Here is a 5,905-nt window from a genome sequence, read left to right on the forward strand (position 1 = left end):
TTGCTTTTCAAGCAACTGGAAGCCCTTTCAAACCCCAAAGCCTTCTCAATTGTAGAACCCAGAATGAGGCTGGACTTTAGAGGACATCTAATCAAAGAGCCCATTTGAAACTTCATACTCTTACCTGATCTGTGATCATAATGTTCCTTCTAGAATCCCATAGATGCTGGGGAACTTTCTACTCCAAGGAGGCCCATCCACTTTGGAAAGGTTTTTAGTGTCCTCTTTTTGGAACAACTCTTTTTTTACTCTGTGCTGCTGTAATGATATACCTGAGACTGGGTAATTTGTAAAGAACAGAAATTTATTTCTCACAGCTCTGGAGTCTGGGAAGTCCAAGATCAAGGCGCTGGCAGGACTGGTGTCTGATGAGGGCTGCTTTCTGCTTCCAAGATGGCACATGGTTGTGCATCCTCCAGAGGGGAGAAACACTGTGTCCTCACAGGGAAGAAGGGACGGAAGGGCAAAAGGATGAACTTCCTCTGTCAAGCCTTTTATAAGAGACTCAGTCACCTCCTATAGACCACACCTCAATACTATTGCACTGGGGATTAAGTTTCCACATGAAGTTTGGAGTGGACACCATCATTCAAACCATAGCACACTCCAGCCATAATTAGGCTCATGACTCTGCCCTCAGTGAGCTCCCAGCCAGCGGGGCCACATGCTGTTTGTTTGTCTTTCTTGTCCTCCTTCATGATGCTCACACAATGAGAAGATCCCAGATATCCACAGTTGAGAATGAAAGGGTTCTCCTTCACTGGCTGTTTTCCCTGTTGTTTCCTGTTGTTGAGAACTTGGTCTTTTAAGCCATGAAGCTTCTCTCCCCAGGGTAGAGGGAAGTTGGGGGGAGCATGTTCACTGACCAGCTTCTCTTTAGGGTGTGTGACCCATTAAGCTGGGAGCAGCAGCACCCACACTTGAAACCCTATTTCTCCTCAGGCACTTCCTTCAATATCCTTAGGGAAGTGTCCTCCAGTTTTTTGGTTGGGAGAGGACTCAAAAATAATTAATTAATTATACCTCTACTTTTAGTCTTTTTTCTTTTTTAAACTCAAGGCAGAAATTACCCCAAATTATATCAACTATTCTTTAAATCCCTACTATGTGCCAGGCCCTTTGTACATACCATCTCTTTACAACCACACAAGGTAGGTACTTTTATTGCCCATTCTAGAGAAAAGAACATTGAGGCTCAGGTCAAGGAATTTGTCAATGTCCCCCTGGTTAAGAAATAGGGCACCAGAGTTCAAAGCCACATGTCTCTGATTCTCAAGCCCTAGTTCTTTCATACTATTGATGGGCCATACAGACTGGATAGGATTGGCTCCAGTAGGAGAGGGCAAGATCACAGACACGAAGGGAGAATTTCACCAAGAGGGAGAATTTGACCAAAATCCCAAGCCCTCCAGAGGGCCAGTGGGAGCTGGAGTGTAGGAAGGGAGCTGGGGCCAGACTGCCTGTTGGCTTGTCTCTTGCTGGCACCTAGGAGCCAGTGCAGGTGCTTGAATGTGAGAGTTATGGGATAAGAGCCAGAATTTATCAATTGGCACTTAGTGCAGATAAGATCAGCTAGAAAGTGGGGAGAGAAGGGGCTGGGGGAGGCAGGGAGCATTGTTAGGAGGCTGTGGACATAGCCCAGAGGAGAAGCGGTGGTAAGACAGAGGCAGGGGAGTAGACAGGTGGGAGAGGTGGTAAAGGAATGACCACATTGGCCATAAATTGGGTCTGGGGTGAGCAAAGGACCACCAGACTGTCCACAGACTGACTTTTCCCTAGACTGGCAGAAAGAGTGCAGTCACTGCTTCTGGGTGATGTTCACTGAAGGGATAGTAAGGGGGGCAGCTTAGAGTCTAGAGCAGGGGAATTCATGTGCAGGTCAGAGTGCAAGCAGGTGTGGGTCCAGCAGAAGGAAACATGGCTGCCGAAGTGTTTGAGTCTATTAACAAGTTCGGCCTGGCCTTAGCTGTTGCAGGAGGTGTGGTGAATTCTGCCTTATATAAAGTGGATGCTGGGCACAGAGCTGTCATTTTTGACTGGTTCCATGGAGTTCAGGACATTGTGGTAAGGGAAGGGACTCACTTTCTCGTCCCTTGGGTACCGAAACCAATTATCTTTGACTGCCCCTCTCTACCACATAACATTCCATTCATCACTGGCAGCAAAGATTTACAGAATGTCAACGTCACATTGCATATCCTTTGCTAGCCAGCTTCTTCGCATCTTCACCAGCATCAGAGAGGACTAAGATGAACGTGTGCTGCCGTCCATCACTACAGAGATCCTCAAGTCAGTGGTGGCTCACTTCGATGCTAGCAAACTAATCACTCAGAGACAACTGGTCTCCAGACAGGTGAGTGATGACCTGACGGAGTGAGCAGCAACCTTTGGGCTCATCCTGGGTGATGTGTCTTTGACACATCTGACCTTCAGGAAGGAGTTCACAGAAGTAGTGGAAGCCAAACAAGTGGCTCAGCAGGAAGCAGAGAGGGCCAGACTTGTGGTGGAAAAGGCTGAACAGCAGCAAAAGGCAGCCATCGTCTCTACCGAGCATGACTCCAAGGCAGCTGAGCTGATCGCCAACTCCCTGGACATTGGGGGTGATGGCCTGACTGAGCTGCGCAAGTTGGAAGTTGTAGAGGACATTGCATACCAGCTGTTACGCTCTCAGAACATCACCTACTTACCTGTGGGGCAGTCCGTGCTCCTCCACCTGTCCCAGTGCGGGCCCACCTTCCCGGCACCTCCTTAGGCCAACTGGGCCACAGCCCCGACGATTCCTCACACCACCTGCCTTCTGCCTCCACCCCAGAAGTCATTGTGAAATTTCATGATTGGCTTAAAGTGAAGGAAATAGAAGTAAAGTCACTTCAGATCTCTAAAAAAAAGAAAAAGAGTCTGGAGCCACTTACTCATTCATTTCATTCATCCACAAGTACCTCTTGGGTTCTGCGATGAGGTGGGCAGTGAGCAGGTTCTGGGGGCAGAGCAGGGGACAAGATAGACAGTGGCCTGCCTTCATGGAGCTTACAGCCCAGAGGCATGGACGCCACCCTCCAAGAATGAGTTTTCAGAGTGAGAGTACTCCACTCTCCTCCCCCATTCCTTCCTTCCTCTTGAGACACAGCAACATGAGACCTTTGGGGCGCTGGGTGTGAGCTTCTGGGGGGAGGAGAGAGTCTGGTTGACGTCCCCCCTCCTCAGCCAGAGCTTATTCTTTGCCAAAAGTTTGTCAATGTCACGCACATTCCCAGGACCCTTTCCACACCTGTTCCCCTTCTTCGGTTTCACGGGAGGAATTTTCTTTTCTTACATTTTCTTTGCGTCTCAGTTCCACCAGAGACAGTTGTGACTGCCCATCAGAATGACTGCTGTGAAACTTTACCATACATCCCTGAGAATGTCTGAAAAGGAAAAACTTCTAAAACTCTGAAATTACCAAGTGCTAGCTAGCTAGGTTGCAGAACAGCTCATACATTGCTGGTGGGAATGTAAGATGGTACAGCCACTTTGGAAAATAATTTGGGAATTTCTTACAAAGCAAAACACACATTAACCATACAGCCTGTTAATTCCACTCTTAGTTGCCCCAGAAAAATAAAAACATATGTTCATGCAAAAACTTGTATGCAAATGTTTGTAACAGCATTATTCATAATTATCCCAAAGTGGAAGCAACACAAATATCCATCAGCTAGTGAATAAATGAAAACAAACAGAAAAACACCAGGGTACATCTATATAATGGAATGCTACTCCACAATAAGATGGGTTGAACTGCTGATATGCACCCAGCACAGACGAATCTCAGAAGCACAAGCCTGCGTGACAGGAAGGAAGGAGCACTGACTTTTTAGAAAGACAACCCAGAACACAGTCATGCCATGCCAGACTAAAGAAAAGCCATAACAATATAATATATAATAAATAACTATTCACATATGTACTATTACCTTTAAAATATCACTATAAAACTATAAAAATAGGTATTTATTTGTAATATGTTCTGTATTATTTACTTTTCCGTTATATAAATGCTGTTATTAAAAATGCGATAGGACTAGTTAGTGGCAATTAGTAGTAATTAATATAGTAGGATTAATTAAATATGTGTGAGAAAAATATGACAACAGTTTTATACTGTTTCTTTTTTCTAATCTAGTACACATCATGGTATTCAAATTTTTCTACTGTTTTTATCCTCTGATATGGCGATTTATTTTAACTTTTTAAAATTCCTTATTGAATACTTAAATTTTGTAGACTAATTATCGTATATTCTTAAAGTCTTGTAAGAAGGAAAGTGTAAATACAATAAGGTTAATTAAACAGATATTACATGTATTTAACAAACAATAATAATGATGTTTCCTTCCGTCTTATGCTGCAGGAGGATTTTTTACTTTTTTGCCTTGCCTTTCTAATATACTTTGAATTGCTCGTGGCATTTAGGACATCCCTCTTTCCTCTTATGTAGTGATGAAACTGCAGAGACGAGTATAAAATTCACCTGACTTGTAGCTCTGCTCTCTTCAAGCCCACTTTACACTGATTCCTAGTCCCACGCGATGACACCAAGCTAAATCTCCTCTTGACAAAAGTGCCTGAGTGTGGAGTACTTAGGACTTTACTTACTAGCAACAGTAGGTTTTTAAACTTGTAGGAATTAATTTCCACCTCTCCATAAATGCCCATCCTCTTTGTATCTAAAGGCTTGTTTGGGTTGACTGGCTGTTTGTCAAATCAGGGTCTTCTGCAGCCATAGATTCATCACAAGCTATCCATGTCTAAAATGTCCATCATTCTTAAATACTTTAAGGCAGATTGAATACCATTATAAGTTAAGCCTCTTTTCTTAGGAAAAATGATCTTAAATCACAGAGGGAATGTGAACTTGTGAAATGGAAGTTAGATTCCAAAGAAGTCACATTTTTAGTAAAGAAGTTGAGAAAGTCCTGTTTAACTTAGCTGTCCTTTTCTGGTGATAATTTTTTGAATTCCAAAGCAGTCTTATTTCCAAGAAATGAGTCATTTTTTCACAAGCTGAGTTTTTGTCACAACCTACACCTAAATGGAGCGAGTCAGATGTACTTAGTTCACCCTTTTATGTGGCTTCTTCAAAGGTCATGAAACAGTTTGGGAAAAACAGCATACAAATTTCCATTTTACAGCAAACCTTTTTTCTTTTCTTATCCCAATGTATTTCTAAATCAGAGAAGGACATTTTCTTAACCTACACTTTGAAAACATGATTTTATAGTAGGCCAACATTTTAATATCTTCTCTACAAGACATCTTGCAGGCATATGTCTAAGAAGGCTACCTCCTTCTACTCCCATCAATCAAAAAGCTCATAAAGTGCTTCTGCATGCTTTGAGGAAACCAGAAAGTGACCAAAAATTTCATTATGAAATTGTCAATACCACAGGTAAGCAAATCATTCCTCTTTTAACAGTGTTATGTAAAAGGTGCTCAGGATATTTAGCAGGTAAGATTTTAAAATTTTCTTTAGTAGAAAGAAAGACTAAATGGAATTTTCCAAAATTTACATTTGCACCATTTGCCAAATATGCAGATAGATGAGCAGAGTCTAGTTTGCACTTGGACAAGATATCAACAGTCTTTGGTTTTATATATTCTGTGATTCCGTTAAGATCTTCACAGAAATCAGGAAAACAATTTGAAACTCCATTTTTCAAATCAAAATACCTAAGAACTGCGGAGAACAGGTTTTGTTGCCATGATTCAACATACTGTTTGATATAATGTAGAATATGTGCTTGTTGGAATAGCTTACAGAATCAGCTACATACTGTGGATCGACCCTTCTGTTATCAAAATTTCCCCCTTTGCACACTGATCAATTGAATAGAATAGAGAACCCAGAAATCAACCCGCACACCTA

General features: G+C 42.5%; 1 pseudogene; it reads left to right on the forward strand.

The window, feature by feature from the left end:
• The first annotated feature begins 1,917 nt into the window (after positions 1–1,917).
• Positions 1,918–2,752, forward strand: LOC103588072 (annotated as a pseudogene).
• The last annotated feature ends 3,153 nt before the right edge of the window (positions 2,753–5,905 follow it).

The sequence above is a fragment of the Galeopterus variegatus genome, unplaced genomic scaffold, assembly GCF_000696425.1.
Source record: "Galeopterus variegatus unplaced genomic scaffold, G_variegatus-3.0.2 Scaffold522, whole genome shotgun sequence".
NCBI lineage: Eukaryota > Metazoa > Chordata > Mammalia > Dermoptera > Cynocephalidae > Galeopterus > Galeopterus variegatus.